This window comes from Anas acuta, chromosome 7 (genome assembly GCF_963932015.1).
Source record: "Anas acuta chromosome 7, bAnaAcu1.1, whole genome shotgun sequence".
Classification (NCBI taxonomy): Eukaryota; Metazoa; Chordata; class Aves; order Anseriformes; family Anatidae; genus Anas; species Anas acuta.
In genome coordinates this window covers 22967626-22986941 of record NC_088985.1, presented here as the reverse complement: position 1 = coordinate 22986941, position 19316 = coordinate 22967626, and the positions used below count along the sequence as shown (strand labels likewise).

Here is a 19316-nt window from a genome sequence, read left to right as displayed (position 1 = left end):
ACCAAGACCAATTTGTTAACTAAATCCCTTCTTCCTCCTTTATTCTTTTTCTTTTTACTGCCTCCTGCATGTTCTTAATATTAATTATGAAAAACCTAAAGAGTGTTTCTTGCAAAAAATACAACTCGAGAATTCGGCAGTGCCCTTTTACAGCTAGACCCTGATTTAAGAGCCAACACAGATAAGAGCATAAGATAGTATGCTGTTCTAGCACATTAAAAGGTCAAATTTAAATGAGTTCAATATTGAGATACTGTTCTTCATCTCAGGAAGTAACCAGTTATGAACTCAAGTTAAATATATATGGCATTTCAGAAAAAAGTCACGTGAGTTATATTGATGAATTTAAGCCATAATTACGCCAGTATTAACAAATACTTAACATCCGACTCCTAATCAGTCATACCAGAATTAAGAAATATTTAAGGTTTGCAAAACAAAATTATGTATTAATGTTTGGACTTCCTTCTTCTACTGTAAAGGTTTGCTACGTGTGCAACAGTATTTCCCAAACTATTTAGTCCTGTTCTCCTCATGCAGGGTAACTTTTACCTTGTTCTGATCACTTATGTTGTTTTTAACTGTTAAGAGATACTGAAAGAAGTATGATAAATACCTTCAGTGCTTCTGTTGTGGGCAAGGTCTGACTGTGAACATTGCATTCAGGAGCTATTTTCTTAAATTTCTTCATGTGAGGTATCTGCATTAGATACAAGGCTGGCAGAGTACAGGATCCAGGCGGAGCCTTTTCAAGAGCTTTTTCTTCACTGTTGCTAAGATCATTTATCTGTGTGGCAATGTCCTATTCAGATCTTGCAATGGGATCAATTTTGACTATGGAAGTTCACAGTAACATCAGCATGTCTCTTTCATTCTTCATGAAGGAATGAGTTCTGTATACCTGGTCACACATTAAAAAAAAACAAAAAAAATATATTTTACTCTTCTGCAAACAACTGTGTGTATACAATGTATTTATGTGTGTATATGTGTATATATGTATCACACATCAAGTCAGATGAAATATAAATAAAGTGAATAGGGGCTCTAAGCATTGTTTCAACCTGTTTATTCTGAATAGCTGCTTCAATGTGCTTCAATGGAATCTGTTGGACTTTTGCCATTGACTTCAAAGGAATCAGATTCAGGCCACTAACAGCAATTTTTATAAGTCAATAATATTTAAAAAGCCTGGCTTTGAAAGTCATGATATGAAGCTAAGAGCTTACTCTCCCCTATGTAGAAATAACCTGTAGGGGGGAGAATGGGACCTTTAGATACTTTAGATAATTAACTATTTGGTAATTCTTAAGCTGCTCAATAGTGCTTTTTATCTTCAAAGTGGTTTATAAACATTAACTAAGTAATCCTCTCAATCCTCTGAAGTAAATAATTTGGTATTTATATCCTGGAGAAGTGCTATAAATTCACAGGAAATACTGAAAATAGTAATTTCATTTACTTTTTTTTTTTTTTTTTAAGTAGAAAAATGAAAAAAGTGCAAAAATATCAGGCTGTGAATCTGCATTCCTTTGGTACTTACTCCATTTCAACAGTTACTGATCCAAAGCAAAAATATAATCTGTATGACTTTGTCCATTGCCAGAGATAGGAAACCTACTACAGAAAGCAGCTGCCTCCGAATTCCACATCTCTTTCAAACAATCATACCCTCTCTTAAGTGAACTTTTCTGGCATATGCTTCAAGTAGACTTTGCTGTTGTAGAAACATTTAAGTTAGAAAAGACCTTCAATATCATCCTGATTTGTGGAAAAATGCTTTGACTGTAAACTCTCACTGTAGAGGAAATTTAGTGTAGATAACTGAGAAGTAGGAAAAAATAAACAGCTACAAACAGAACACTGTAACGCACAAATAAGATCCTGTGACTATGAAACACAGTTCAATGAAAATATCAGCTAGATGCTCAATAGCATTAAAAATATAAATACATGCAATACTATGAATGATAGTTCACTCAGGCTTCATTTTCAGTATATATAGGCTTCATTTTCAGTATATATTTTAGTTGATAATCTATTAATTCCTATATATATACAATTATATACATAAGTGGACTGGAGAATAAATGTGTAATATAAGCTTTCAGGTTTTGGTGTTCTTTCTTAGTGGGGGAATTAAGCATATTTTCTACAATGTTTTTCCAGTAAACTGCATTTCTCTAACAATTGACAGCCTACCACCCACACTGAAGCCCTCCCAGATTTACGACTGTGTTAAAAAGACTGAGAAACAAGGTAAGCTAACAGATACATCAACAGATAGCATCATCCAACGGGTATATTTGCATTGGAGATCAGCAACACTAACTTAACTAACTTTACAATCTCCTAAAAAATGCTGAACACAATATCACAGCACTAGCTAATAGAGTTCTGATTGGTATTAGTGGCCATGAAAAAAATGAAAATCTGAATGAGATAACTAAAAACACTTCTGATAGTTTCATCAGGAAATATGTGAATTTACTTTATTGTATGAATTTTACATACTTCTACATATTTAAAATTATTTAGACAGCTTATTCTGATAAAGAGTAAGTTATTTTTCCCTTCTGCTGATTACTGAGGAAAAATGTCAAAGACCATCTTTTCCCATGGTAATATGACAAAAGTTTCCACATTTTGAAAAAGTAGGATCTTGATCAGAAACAAACAAACAAACAGAAGTGGAAGGAAACAAATGCCACAGTCTTAGCCCATTCTTTTCAGGGACTCAGAAGAGTTCCAATCTTTCTTTCACTGCAGCTTCAGACAACAACAGAATCTACACTGTAGGTTTTGGAATCTACACTGCAGGACACTAGTCCTGCTTTGTCCTAAATATTCAAAATGACTGTGCCCTAAAGTGCTTATAGGAACTTCTGACACAAATAATAAGAGTGCTATGCGATATAAACACATGGGGAGTCCTTACAAGAAGATGAAGCCTCTATGTGATTTGGGGATGTTCTTCACTGCGTGTCCTTGTTGAGGCATCATTCTGTGTGTTCTCATAGCTCCAACTCCCCGTTTGAGATAACATTGGTCTTTCCCAACCTTAATAATTCTACGATTTGTATAAATATCAATATTCATTCTGTTTGAGTACTCAAAATGCTCTAGGCAGCGCTATCAAATGTGTTTTTTTTGTTTTGTTTGTTTGGTTTTGTTTTTCCAGTCTAGGGATAATCTCAAAAAGATCCAAGAATTATATTTTTTTGAAAATAAATAAATAATTTTTTTGTCATATAAAAAGTTGGACTATTAATAATTCCATGTCTTTTCTCTTTGTCCCTCTTTTGCAGGTATGTATGTAGGATTTTTTTCAGGATCTACTTTCATGATCTACTGTTATGCATATAGTTTTCCTTAAAGCTGACATTTTTAATTCAACATTTATTGCTATTTCGACACACAGTTTTCACCAAAACCTATTTTTCCAACATTATAGTTCTAGTAAATGAAACAATATTTGGACTAAAATACCAAAAACATGTGGACATTTTAGTAGAAATATAAAGTACCCCACCTACTTAAAATCCTACAAAATGAAAGCAGTTTAAATGTTAATGGTAGGAAATGTCTTATGTCTTCTTTTCCCCAAAGATTAAATTATTAGCGATTGTAATTGATAACAAGTAAGATTCTAATTAAACGTTAGCTGTTAAAAGGAGAACTATTAAAAGGGTTCAGCACACATTTGGATTTTATCCGCAGTTTATTTTCTATTCCACAGCTGGTTTACAAGCTACTTTTCCTTAGATTCTAAGTGTTCTAAAAGAAAGAACAGAATGAAGAATTTCTTAGAGGCTGCTGTTCCTCTCAGTCTGCTGATCCAAGTCTTACTGCAGAACCTAGTTACCATACCCTTAAAGGCTGCCCTATTTGAAAGTTTTAGCTATTAAATTTTTCATCCCTAATACACATTTAAGGAATAAGTTTGCCAATTGATTAAACTGTTAAAAATATATCTTAGAACTTCAGAGCACTGAGAATCAAGGTTTTGAAAATGTTCAGCCATAGAGTATTTATGTGTGTGTATATATATATATATATAAACAGTATTAAACATAAATAAACAATATGAATAGTATTAAATCTACAAAGTCAAATAACTGAATTTTGAAACAAGAAGAAATCTGTAAGAGAAAAAACAAACAAACAAAAAAAAAAAAACAGCAAACCTGTGTCATGTCACCTGGAATAATTTGATATTGGGAGAGAACTATACTTCCTAAACTGTTGGAGACAGAAAATTATTTTAATATACTTGGGTCTGAGATACGCATGTCAGTTTAAACCTTCCACATATACATCAAAGACAAATATAACTAATGAAATATTCTGTTCGAAAAGGCATCAGGAGTAGTTAGAGGGTGGTCTAAAAATCAAGAAGAAAAATATTAATGTATAAATAGTAGATATGCTTCATGTCAAAAAGTAAGCCAGTTAATGCTTGACATGTTTAACCAAAAAAAAACCCTTTCACTTTGAACTACCATTTCATTCTCCCCTTGAAACTACTATTTGAAGCATCTGACACTGCTTGCTGTGAGAGTTATGACACTGAAGTAAAAGGACTCACCAGTGCAGTTACTGTTAATTTCTGCTGCCCAAAATTAGAATTCCCACTGGCCTTGAAAAAGTCCAGATCTTGACCAAAACAGTGACATTAGGGACAACTCCTCCCACCTCCTACCCCCTACCTCCTTTTTATAGATATCCCCTCACAAGAAAAAGTGTGTATTTATACGCTTTTTTTTTTTTTTTTTTAATATAGTGCACTCTTTATACAGTACACTTATAGTACACTTAGCAATGAGAGCTGAGGCTTAGAACTAATAGAACCAATGATAATGGTTAAAAAGAACTTGCTCAACAATTGGACAATTGATTCACCATGAAACTAATATATAAAAGACACTTTACAAGGATCTTCTATGAGGAGTGTTATAAAATATTCATGGGGTGCCTCTACATCCAGCATGTAACTAGGATACTGTTTCTGGAGATACCTTTACAGAAATATGATATTCAAAATATGAACATCTGGTAATCAAATGCATGGCAGTGTTGTACTTACATGAGAAACATGATTTATTCCCAAGGAAGGATATTAATTCTAAACACAGGTCTTCCAGACTTTCTGGAAGACAAAAATATGAAAGAGACAGGGGGAAAGTTGAACTGTGTGTATCAGGAGGAAAATCAGAACTGAAAAATTGCTGTAGTGAGCCTCAGAGCAACATAATGAATCAATCTGGGATTAAACTACTAGGCAGGAAATAGAATAAGGATAGCACTAGGGAGGTTGTACAGACCTCCAGGGCAAGACAAAACATGAGAATAAAATTCTGCTTAAAGTTGAGGTGAGAAAAAGAAGGTTAAAAGCAAAACAAAAACAACAAAAAAAAAAAACACACTACAAAACACTATAAGAATTGGTCATTTCAACACTCTAATAACAATAAAAAAAAAAAAAAGAGAGAGACAGAAGAGAAGTATGGCAATGAAAATGTAGTGAATGATTACATCTAAATTAATAAATTAGGGACACAAAGATGTGAATGCAAAGACCCTATTGCCAAACATATTTGTTTAGCATCAGCTAGCAACAAGGATAGTATTAATGCTTTTGTAAAATTGGGATAATTTTGCTAAATACATTTAGTGTGAGGAATTGACAGATCTTATGTATTTCAGTACAGTAATGCAGGAAATAAAACCTTTAGAGATATGCCAGTTCTACGTGAATTTACACAGCTGGAAAAAATGGGAAGAGAAATGCTGAGTAATGGACATGAAAGACAAATTCTTTGTCCCTGTAAAATGGTGCGGCTCCATTAACTTTTTCATACAGTTCAAGCCAGGAAGGATCCATTAGATCATCTATTCTGACCCTGTATATCATAGGTCATTACATTTCATTTTCAGTTGTACTCGGCTCAGTAGTTTATGTTTAACATATTACACGAAAACATCTAGTCTTGATTTGAAGGCAGAGAGATGGAGAATCAAACGCTGTCCTTGGCTTTTTGCTCTGAAGGTTAAATACCTCTGCTGCTGTGAAATTGTGCCTTATTCCTCATTTGAATTTGTTTGGTTTCAGCTTATAGTCAGCTCTTACTACAAGAAATTTTTTTCTGCTAGCTTAAATAGTCTTTTAACTCTTCATATATTTTTTATTGTTGACCTACTAGATCATAAGCAAGTCACTTCTCTTGCCTTAGAAAGCCATACAGAACAAGTTATATTTTTGTTCATGCCTTTTTATAAAGCTTTTTCTCCTGCTTTAATTGGTTTTCACATTCAGACCCCACAATACTTGCACTGGTCAAGGAAAACTTACCTCTTTATCCATATTTCATCACCTTTTGCATATACCTTTCTGTAATCATTTTGACAGAGTATCATACTGAGTCCAGCTTGAGCTGCGTATCTACTGTTTTTTGAGGCAACAAAGCTCAGAGTTTTAAGTAGTCTTCCTATATAATTAATATATGATTATATATTAATATAATATAGGTTCCTTTAGAAGCCAAACAGTATTTTACCTCATTTACCACAGTGAGAGGACATACCAACTGAGGTTCTTATTTGGAAACTTTTTGGTATGAATAAAATACTGCAGGATGGAGATACACACAAAGATGATTCAGCTCTCTAAAATGTACCTGGAATTTTGGTCTTTTCTGGCAATTTCTGCAGCCAGTAGGTAGAAAAAGCAAGTTCTAATCTTGTTATCTATTTCTTCTCCTGCTCTGTCTGCTCTCCACCATTTCTTCTGTATTTCATAGAGGAACTGTCTGCAAATTCTTGGAAACAGGATGTCTGTACTATTTGGTGAGGAGTTCACCAAAAATTCAGAACACTTAGTTAAGCTCCTCCTTCTTGTCAATTTGTCATTGTTTCCTCTTCACCTATACTAGTAATGAAAGTTTTAGGTGCAAGGGTAAAAAACACAACCCAAGCCTTTACTTATATGCATGCTTATTTCTTACTTCCAAGCCACTTCTGCAACCAAGCACTCACCCTTCAACAAAAGCACTAATGTTGCTTCAGCACTTAACATAAAATATTACAGTCCATCAAATCAGTCTACAACAAAAATTGGTGTTTCATAAACAGAACTTGTAGAGCATGCTGATTCTGTATACACCATTTATTTCTACTGATGACTTTCCATAACTCACTTCCAGGTCTGTTTTGCTCCATCGCTCCTGAGTTATGAGGACACCTATAACTCATGGAAATAAATGATATATCAGGAGTTATCTTTTTGTAAAACATTGTGTTAAATATATTAACTTGTATCATTTGGATTTTTTCCTCAGAAGAGGATATAAATTTACGACATAACAACACAATGCTTTTTTTGTAGACTGGGTTAAAGTAATAATGAGGCATCTCTGCTCCTATTTCTATCACCAAACGTGTAAATAAATATTTATGTATATAAATACATAAATCAGTATTAGACTGTAATTTTAGATTTTTACAATATTGAACTCCAAAGGAACGTACATCAAGAAATCTCTTATTGAACTGGAAAAAATTGCTTCCCAAAGCATTTTTCCTAAACAACCTTGAAAATGGAATAGAATAGGAATAGAATAAGAATAGAATAGGAATAGTTCAGTTGGAAGGGATCTTCAATATATCTTTTCCAACTGCCTGAGGCTATTTATTTATTTACTTTAGAGACACTATTAAATGTGCCAAACACTATTAGGTTGCCATCTCATAAACTAAATAACATGGTATTCACATGCCCTGCAACTAACCTTTGGTTCTACCCAGGCAAAAATTTGAATTTTCTAATAAATCTGTTACAGCAATGAGACCAGATGTTTCAGGTCATCGTGTTGATCTTGAATGCAATTTATGATCCTGGGTCACTTTCTGTTGTCTCATAATTCAACTCAAGTAACCTCTGGATGACCACAATTTCTGAGTGCCAACATAACAGGAAGATTGATGAGAGTAAGAAGGATAGGTAAGTACTGTTCCTGTATGGTGGGTGTTGCTTTTGCTTTTTCCCATTGCAGGATCCCAGTTCAAAAGCCAACGCACAATTCACAAAGGGTGCACAGCAATGTAGGTAACAGGGAAATAGCCTATCTCAGAGTTTTAAAAACTTATTTAATGATAAGGATTGACCTCCAAATCCCCATAACTATCTATCAAACCCTACGTAGCTGATCTCAGCTGATGTGATAGTGAAAGGAAAAATAGGTTGGTGCTGAGGTGACTTCTGTCCAAATCAGATCTTATAAATAAAATTTCTTGAGGAATAGTCTCTGCACTGAATTTCTCCTGTGAAGATGAGAGAGAAAAAATAAATAAATAAAAAGACCCTTTATTTGAGAAGACAGCATATTTGTCTAAATATTTAGGCAAAGTACTAGATAAAGCATCAAGAATGACAAAAACTAAATTTGCAGATAATTATAAAATGAACTTTCTTATTCTCAAATTTACAAATACATTGAAAATCTTATTTTTTCCTTAAAATCGATACTGCAACTGATTTTATCAAGTTATTCATTTTTTAATTGCTTTAAAAATAGTAATTATTACTTAAAGACTGTTTTTCAAAGACTGTCATTAATAATGGCATAGAGCATCAATATATAGTGCTAAAACTCTCACCATTTTTTTTTTGTCCTTGATTTCATAGTAGATTTTTGAAGGATGCTTAGACATTGTTAATTTCTTTATGTAGAAGAAAAGTATAATTTCAAAAACAGCAAAACTCTATTCACTGGTAGTGTACATAAAGCCAGCTAAGATCTCTACGGTGTAAAGGAGTTTTGGTTACATTTCTAGTTCTTTTCCTAAATAAATTTCTTGATTAACTTTATGTTAATCAATTATGGTAATTAATGTTAATTGCTTATAGCAATGTTAATCAGATAGTGAGTTATCTGAAGAATTCTGAAGGCAAATACTAGAACTTCTATTAATACTATTAACTTGGTGAAATGGAAAAGTGTCATTTTCATTGTGCTAGTATTCCTCTCTTGAGAGGAGAATCAGGAATAATGGGCTTCTGTCTTTCAGCAAAGAATGAAGCTCTGGACAGAGTGGAGGCTTTCACTCCTGGGACAAAAGTCTATTTTTGTTATGTATGCTTGCAGCCAGATTTCATTCCACACACTAACCTTTCTGTAAACAGAAAAGCAATTATTCTCACTGGAGGAAAAGGATTTGGGGGTAATGTTTCTGCTGATCTACTGGGGGTGTAAACTGCATGTGGTTACATCTTTAGCATGCAAGGAACATTTCTGGGTGACCACAGTGCGGGGAGGAGAATGCAGGTGGCACTTCTGTGATGCCCAATCATGTAAGCTGCCTTGTTAGCTATTGTAAGTTGTGTAGACAGTTTCATAGCCTGTGAAAGTTGTAGACAAAAGGGCAAGTAGCTGACTTTTCAATTCATTCCTTGCCCTTTCCTTTCTCCTCCTTTTTCTCCTCATTTGAACTGTAAAGCATTTGATCTATGGTTCATGTACCTTTTGAGGCTGTTTCACCATAAAAAACATAAAATTTCACGACAATCAGAAGAGAACCACAAGTTTCTTTTTATATATTGGAAAACACTCCCTTTCATTCTTATGATTTGGGTCAGATGTCACCTACATCTTTCCACATAATTAGCAATGAGAGATAGCATTGAAAAACTAAGTAGGTAGGAAGTATTTCAGAACATGCCTCTAAGGGATAGCAATAATTTAATAAGGGATAACTAGCATAGTACAGCACAGGGAAAATTCTACCCATCTAACTTTGTGGATATTATAGTGGAACTTACAGATTTTAACAGCAGATGACTTTACTTATTTATATTTTTTAGAAAGCCTTTGATGAAGTTCCTAATGACAGACACCTATTAACTATAGAGTTCTAGAGTCAGACACTGAGAATCCGTTAGTAATCTAATTAAAACATACTAAAACACCAAGTGATTTAGCTCACTGGACAGAGTTCTTGTTCCAGTAAGGTCAATCTTCAAGACTCTTTTTTAAGCAAACATACAAAAGCAGAGGAATTTTCCCTCACCTCACTTTAGTCATAGTTAAAACAGGCTTAGTTTTTTGCCTAGAATTCCTCTGTAGGTATCTAAGATGGAAGGGATGAACCTTCTGGCAGCTCCTATTTGTCTCTAGTGATTATCATAGAAGTCTTGGTGACTAACAGAGTGACAAATAACTTTTAAATGGCTGAATTAAATCAGACAACCCAGGGTTGCAAACTCTTCCTTAGATAAATACTCCTCAGTTATTCAACAGTCAATTAGTCAAATTAAAATCAATAATCAATAATACAGGAAATCAATAGGGATAGTTGTTTTTATCTGCCACCTTCACGTTCGGGGATGTGTATGACACTAGTTAAAAAAAAAAAAAAAAAAACACAAAAAAAACAAACAATAACGTACATACTGCAAAATGCAGTTGAATTTAAATGGAATTATTTAGGTGAACAAACAGTATACTTAACATTTAACAAAGTAGAGCATATTCCACTAATACTTGAATACATCTGAATTTAAAGGAAGAAAGCATACTCCCCTCTTTCATTACACAAAAATATATTTACTTTCAAGAATTAGGTGCTTCTAGGAAGAAAAGAATTTGTTTATTCCTTTCTTCAAAAAAGAAAGGAATATATAAAAAAAATAAGAAAAAATACATATATAAAATAAAAAAAATATTTGTATCACAGTTCTAAGAAACAACATCTCAATGTTTTCTGTAATCATATACAATAAGCACAGAAGAAAAATTATCTTGGGCCGCGTCACAGTTTACATAGTGCTTTATAGATCACCCTGGGCAGTACAGTGCAAATAAACAAATTCTGATTCTAGAACATCTCGTCTTGAATAATCTACCAGGTTTTGACCAATCTAAAATTTGTTTTTAAAAAAGTTAGATTGCAAAACAAGAAAAAATGTATTGAACTGAGATCAAAAACATATACATACTCTTCAAAAAATTGGAATCCTTTATGGAAAGTACAAACACAGCAACTACATTCAAAGTTGTGCAAATTACTGTTTTTCATTGCAGGGAAAGAAATTGTTCTTCAGAATCCTTCTGTAAAAATAATTATTGGTTCTGTCCATTTTGTATTTAACTTGAATCTGAAAATAAATAAATAAATAAATATAAAGAAAGAAAGAAGGCAAGTAACACGATACAGAGAACACAGAACATCCTGATCTCAGAGAGACACATGATCCATATTCACTGGTGGATGACATCTATACCATCTCATGAAAATAATTTGATTCTATTGATAAATTTACTAATCATTGATGAAAGTAGTATTTTAAAATTTATCAAAGGAAAAAATTATAACCATCCTGGAAGTGTATGTTGAAAACTTGTAATTCCATACAGTATCACAAGAAATCGAGACATACGAAGTTATATTTAGAATGAAAAGATGATCCAAAGCCCTTCTGAATTACCAGTAGAATATTCTGTTATTTTCAAAACTCTAATTTATTTACATGTATCTTCTTGTAATTTTTTGTTATGACAGGAAGAAACTACAAAAGACGAGAGTCACCAGTCATGATTCAAAGATGAAGTTTACAGCTGTAAATTCAGGTGTATTTCTGGAAACTTTCCTTTTACATTCCAAACTATTTCATTTTTTTTCCACCCAGTTTTACTTCACATTTCTGAATATCCAAATTACCAAAAATCTCACTAGGATCATTATCAGCAAAAGCAAATTTCCAAATATGCAAGCCAATCTAATGTCTAGGCAGTGATCTGACAAAACTTTCTGAACATCAACATTCTCATAGCAAAAGCAGTCCTATAAACGGTTAACCAAATAAACCATTCTGTGACACCTCTAATTCAGTTCTATTATTTGGTGAGGTTTCAAATTATATTGAAAAACACCTAATGGCAGTGTGACAGGGACATCTCTACCTGCACTTTTTCCCTCCTTGGCCTAATATTCATATCCCTTCTATCCAGTCTGTTCAGTTGGTGACTATGCAGGGAGTAACCCTGCAATGAATTTAACAGGAAAAAAATCCCCAAAACCATTTTATTTCTATCAGATCTCCAAGTTGTGCGGGACGCAACGAGAAAGGACTATATTTGGGGAAGGCCTATTGATTGGTAGGTTCACGCATAAAATGCTTCCTGTCATTCCTCAGAGAGGATTAATCTTTCCCAATGTTAATATTTAGATATACAATGGAATTTGGGCATTTAAATTTTTGCTGATACCTGCCATTACCTGCTGAGTACCTTTCAGCTCTCATTGAAGTCAACGTGAGATGAAGAAACTCAGTACTCCACAAGGCAAAACTCCCAATGAGCCAAAGGCTGAGATTTGAGACTTTAGAAACAGCAGGACTTACAGGCTCTAGCTGCTCTGATTTCATCACAAGTTTTGCCTGAGTTAGGGAGAAACAGGATGAATTGTTAAGCACATCCTCTGAGACACTGAACCCCTGCATCTCCTTGTAAACTTGAGCCTTGTTGAAACACCACATATTATTTATGCTTCCTTACAACGTATACATTGGCAAACAGGAAAAAAATAAATAAAATTCAATAAATAATTAATATTAAAAATATTAAATTAAATTAATAAAATTTAATAAATAAAAAACTCTGAACCTTTGATGTTTGAACAGATAGGCAGGATCTGTGAAGAGGTATTTGTATGAATATCTGTGTAAACACAAGTTTATGTAGAGAGAGAAGCAGGTAACAGGAAATAATGGGAAAAAACTTTTTGACTAACTTTATTAGCAAACTAAACACATGCTGTTACTTTTATGGAAGCATATCCACAAACTAATGAGATCTAGCACATTATTACACAACACCCCAAGACTGCTGAGAGTTTGCAAAATAAATTAAGATGCCATACTTACCTCCAAGGAATTTACAGTGTAATTTTAGATATGACAGAGGCACAATGAGAGAGAAGAAAACTGAGGACAGGAATGATAACTGTTAGATAGTGTCATGGTGTGAATGTTTTGATTATATTTAACGTATCTGAAGCAATCATTACATCCTTTCTCCTCTAGCTCTTTTAATGCTGCCCCTCATCTTTGACTGACACTGTTCATTCAGTATGCACATACAACTGAAATAGGATGTTTTTGCTGTATATACTCAAACTGGTGAGCCAATTGCCTTCAGATTCATTGTTTTGATGTCCGTCTGGTTGTTTTTCTTTCAAAATTACATGTAGAACTCATACATCAGCATATCATGAGTATAATTATTAAGGAAAACTAGTGAAAAGTTTAGCATATAGATGCACTATGTAGGGTTTAAAAACTCTGACTGCATAACATAGGATTCACAACAAATATATTAGTCACTATTGATTTTCAGAACATTTAAAGTTTGGCATTATTAGCTCTTAAATAACAATTCAAAGAAAAATTAGAAAGTCCAAAGCCATTTTAACCAAAGTCAAGGAAAGCATGGAAATTCTCTGTACCACTGTAAGAGAATTTGCAAATGCTAAATGAAAATTATTACACTTCTGGTAATCTGGTAACAACACATTATAAATAACTTAAAGGAATTAAACTTCTTGTTAGCAATTTTAATTGCAACGACATTATTGACATTAAAATAGGAACTATTATTAGACCTGGTAGGGTGTTTTTATTTATTTATTTACTTTCCTCCAAGAACACGTATGAGAGAAGTCCTTTGAAAACTGCAGTCCTGTTCTGAAATCTGATGCCTCTGAAAATGCTTTCAGCTAGTATCACCTATTAACTACTTGCATTAGAATTGACACTTTCTGATGAAATTCTGAAAGAAAGATTTTACTTATTAACCTGGATTGCCTTAGACTATGCCTTAAGAACGGTCCATGACACTAAAGCGATATTTTGATTCAACCAGGATTTAACAAAGATACATGCTCTGTTAGTGAGTTCTGTGATTTGTGTAGAAAAACCTTATTTAATTAGACTTTACTGCACTGTTTTCATGCTCTTAAAGCATTACAAATTTCAAAAGGCATATTATTTAACAATATGTATAAATAAGCTTTTAAGCAAAGGCTTGACATTTCCAACAAGAGCCAACATCAGTCCCCACCCCCCTCAAAAAAAAAAAAAAAAGTCTAAAAACATACCAAAAGCTTGTAAGCTTTGCAGAACTGGTGAATTTACCTTGGAAGGAAAGTTTCTGAGCCACCTGCTGAAATTCTTAAGATAACTATCATATCACCATGAAATAAACCTAAACATGGTACTTCCAAATCACATAGGACCTTCTAAGGCTAATTGACTCCTGATACTTCAGTTGAAAATTTCCATTTGATTTATAGAACAGAAATAGGAAAGTCCACTTATGTAAGCTGCTGCATTCTATTTCTTTTAATATCATTATGTAGGTCTTCATATCACAATAGAAAAGGCAAAACTACAGATAAATTTTAGGGGTAAAAAAAAGTAAAGTACAGAATCTCCTCACAGACCAGTTTCAAGAAGCAAACTAGGTAAAATATTCTCAGAGTATCTGGGTATCTAAAGCGACCATTAGAAACAAAGGATAAGAATTTTTCAGAGGTTCCAGTACTCCCTACCCAAAACCTATGTTTTTTGTACATTTGGCAATTTATTCTCCCCCTGTAGAGACATGAAAATAACTCAATGTCATCATCCCACTAATAAAAATCAAAATCAAACAAATTCTAGACCTATTCAAAATGTGACCTAATTTTAGAAACCAACCATCATAAACAATCCTATCCAGAAATGAACTACAGTTGAGAAACAACTAACAAAATTCTAAGACAGCAAAGCAGTAACTACATCCAGATCCAAATTTAGTAACTTCATCCCCTTGCTCAGATAAAGAGATAAATACAGGAGTACTTAGAGCTGAATTGTCTGTCAGAGTTTATGTTGCTCCCCCACACCTTCCTGAGATCTTACTACTGAAGTACAATGCTGGCATTTGTAATTCAGATGTCAGTATCCTTTCTAGAGGACTGCATCTGTGTAGGAGTGAATGTGTTTAGAAAGGTATTCTAAAATTTTCTTACTTTAAAATTCTAAGTTTCTAACATTCCCTATACTTTAAAACTGTTTGCTAGCATAAAATTAAATGGTTCAAATCAGTAATCTATCAAGTGGACTTGGCAGGTTTAGCATTTAGAAAAAAGGTTAATAGCTGAAAAATTGAAGTTTTAAAAGGATTTCCTTATGTATGTCAGTGAAGTAACTACTTTTCATAAAGATTTTTATGAATAGTAACCTATAAATATACCCAAACATTAAAATGTATTACCAGTATACCATGGTGCATTGTAGAGCTGCTGCTTGGAGCAGCTTTAGGATATTTAATAGTGATATGTAATAATGGAATCTCTTCTGATGCAGCAGGTTGGTTCAGGCTTACAGGGGAATATCAAACACTGTTCTTTTTAACGAACATCTATTTCCTATATTTTATGGGGTTTGTTCAGCCTAGAGAAGGGAAGACTCTCGAGAAAACTTAGAGTGGCTTTCTAGTATATAAAGGGGGCCTACAAGAAAGGTGGGAAGAGTCTCTTTATCAGGGAGTGTAGCAACAGGACAAGGCATAATGGTTTTAAGCTAAAAGAGGTATATTTACATTACATGTTAAGAAGATATTCTGTGAGAGTGGTGAGGCACTGGAACAGATTGCCCAAGAAGTTGTGGGTGTCCTGTGCCTGGAAGTGTTCAAGGCCAGGTTGGCTGGGGCTTTGAGCAACCTGCTCCAGTGGAAGGTGCCCCTGCCCATGGCCGGGGGGTTGGAACTAGAAGATTTGTAAGGTCACACATTTGTAAGGCCACAGCATTCTATGATACTATGATTTCATAATGCAAGATGATTACATTTTCTACTAAAACTGAGAGGAGGAAATGACAGAAATTTGGCCAAGCCAAATCCCCTGAAAATAATCATAGAATCATAGTATAACCTGAGTTGGTAGGGACCCACAAGGGTTAATGTGTCCAACTCCTGGCTCTACAAAAGACTACCTCAAAATTCAAACTGTGTGTCTGAGAGCATTGTCCAAATGTTGTTGTCTGAACTCTGACTGTGATGACCACTTCCCTGGGGAGCCTGTTCCAGTGGCCAACCACCCTCTCAGTGAAGAACCTTTCCCTAACACCCAGCCTGACCCTCCCCTGTCCCAGCTCTATGCCATTCCCTCAGGTCCTGTCTCTGTCACCAGAGAGCAGAGTTCTGTGCCTGCCCCTCCTCTCTCTTCTTGAGGAAGCTGCAGACTGCTATGAGGCCTCTCCTTAGTTTGCTCTTTTTCTACGCTGACCAAACCAAGTGACCCCGGTCACTCCTCATACATCTTTCCCTCACCATCTCTGTAGTCACTCTAGTAAGCTACAACCTATTACTTTCAATGTATTCTATATTAGATTCTTTAAATGTCTTTGGTGAAAAGAAGATTAAAGATAGCACAGAATAAAAAAAATATCCACAGGAGCTTATAATAAAAACAGAAAATATCTAATGGGTACTGACAGGAATGTACACTTTAACAGCAGTGACTCCTGATAATTGTTCATTTTTTACAAAATATCCAGAAATATGAGCTGCTTCTTTTTTCTTTAATCCACAGGATTCACACACGAGACCTAACCTTTAAGCACGTGAATATATATACTTCGTGTGTATATACACGTATAATACATATACTTCAATGTGTAATAACACTTCAGTTGTCATCTATCCCCATAATACAGTACTAATGCCATTGCCACTAACCTCTGCACTAAATTAGAAAAGGCCTCAACACTGAGGCTTGCCAGTCTTTCTGTCTGAACTTTTCTTCTCCTATCTGCAGCTGTCTTTTACTTGTGACAAGCAAAAAATAAAAGTCGTGTTTAGTTGTGACAACAATTTCTCCAGTTTACTGTGTATAGCTAATTTGTCTGTTTTAATCTTTGTGTGGCAGTACTGTTTTACATATATAGTCATAACAAACAGTTAATCTACGTAGAATGAAATATTAAACAAAAAGTTAAAAGGTATAAAAAGAAATCTCATTGTATTTACAGGCTTCTAGAGTATATAAGGCTGAAGATTACACATCATCATTCTATTACTTTTAGTCCAGCTTTTTACTTCTAGCTCTGTTTGAAAGTTATGGGGTGACTGACAGATCAAATAAGCACTTCCAGGCAAAAACTGGCATAAATTATAATTATCTTGGAGAAAAATTTTCTCATTGTTATCTCACCACTAAAATAAAGGGATAGATATTCTTTGTGATAGGTTAAAAATGGAAGGCAGACAAAGAACATAGAAGATCAATAAAGAAATCAGTAACATTAACCAGAAGTTAATATGAGACCTTTGCATACTGGTAAGCTTCCAAAAATACCATTTTCAGGTGATGGACAGAAAGCGTTAGATAAGGTAAAAGGAAAGGATAGGAAAATATAAAATCAGAGATATTGTTAATTATACAGGTATTTTGCAATAAGAAGGGAAAGAAACAGAAAACATCTTAAGTCTAAGCTACAAATAAATGTACATAAAAGAGGGAGAAGGGAAGGGATTATCTAAGTGAGAACCCTTTCTAGTGAACTCAATTGTTATGATCTTAGACTTCTGCCAGAATCATCATAAGCCCCTGCTTTTAAGAATGAAATTGCTGACCTTGACTCAGCTGTGATTAGTTTGAAATCCAAAGCAAGCAAGACAGGACAGTGACAGGACATCAGTTCAGTGTTCTGGTCTCTTCAGTGGTTTTCCTCTGAATACATGAATTTTGTAAATAGAAATTCAGAAATAGGTTGCTCACCTCCAAAGCACTCTCCGTAGAGTTGGACCGTATTATCTGAGAGTTCATCTGTTTTTGTAAGTATACATACATAGTAAAATAAGTGATGCTTCAATAATCCTTGAGACATAAAAAAAGAAAGGTTACAAAATGAAATAGTGTAGATTTGCCACCTCTGATTTGGAAGTAGTAGATAATTAATCACTCAACACTACAAGAGTAACATGAAAATCCAGTGCCATTTTGAAGATAATTTCATTTCAACATAAACTTCAACATTTGAAGATAATTACATTTCAACAGTACAACAGGTACACACCACAGCCATACCAATAGGTCTGATCTACTGATCATTCAGGGAAAGTTTATTGCCTGGAGTCCATAGCTGCTAACTGGCTGTTTTATGCAGGTTGGGTTCCTACAGAAAGGTCATGTGAGAAGAGTATGGTATGTCCTGAGCTTATCTAAACAAGCAGGTAGACTATAATGGATGTCTGCACTAGCAGCCAAGACTTGGATGTAGCACATTTTATACTCTCTCTTTTGAAAATAAATAAATATATATATATATTTATTTATATTTAGCCACAATTAACAATAACAAGGAATTTTGGAGGCACCTTTTTATGAATTTAAAATCATGCACATTGTGTGACTAAATGGTTTTGCTAGTAGAAATCTGTGAATTATAGAATTCAGTCAAAGTTACTGAATGACAAAGTAATTACAAAAATAATCCGAAGGCACTTTCAGGAGTGAAATCCTTTATTTTTATGGCAAAAATAGTTCCTCCAAAATATTGATCCAGCATGAAACTGAAACACTGCACTGTGAATAGCAGATAGGTAATTCACAACAAAATTCAAGCAATCTATTGAAATGATAACATAAAAAGTACACAAAAATAAGTGTTTGGGGTATCATTTAAAACACATTTGGAGTATCATTTTAAATGCCTGATTTAAATCACAGATAAAATTGGGAATGAATACTTAGCAGAAAATGAACTTGTCTATACTTGTAGCATTTATTGGTCCATGAATATAAAGATGTACAACATCTTGCAGCATTTAATGCATAAAGCCTGTAGCCAAGTATATCTTGCACATAACAGACAATACTGGTGATTTCACATCCTTGTAACTTCTAAATCAAATGTTATTTCTTTAAAATACTGTATTGGGAGAAGCTTGAATTGTGTAGCAAATCTAGTCCATTTATTTTGACTATTCTTTTCAATTATAAGCTACTATTTTTATGTCCTCCAATATTTAAACATTGCAGTATAATCTAATTCTTTTATCTTGCCTTTTTCCTATATTTTTCTCAGGTGGTATTAACTCTCACATGTTCTGGGTTGAAAAGAATAAGATCTATACTGTTTCACTACCAGACTGAGAAAAGTGTCTTTGTGTACTCCAGGTCCTTGGCTAATAAGTTAATTGTTCAAAAGTTGTTAGGTAGAATATGATGACATGGAACACATGGCCACAAACAGTACTCTTAGGCGTAGCCATTTG

General features: G+C 33.9%; 1 long non-coding RNA gene across 3 annotated transcripts in view; it reads right to left on the bottom strand.

Annotated features, from left to right (window-relative positions):
- LOC137859257 (uncharacterized) overlaps positions 1 to 19316 on the bottom strand; it is a 77862-nt gene that overhangs the window by 15563 nt on the left and 42983 nt on the right. For all 3 annotated transcript variants that reach the window (XR_011098211.1, XR_011098212.1, XR_011098213.1), the window contains exon 2: positions 617 to 901. This is a non-coding gene — a long non-coding RNA (uncharacterized lncRNA). The remainder of the gene's footprint in view (positions 1 to 616; positions 902 to 19316) is intronic.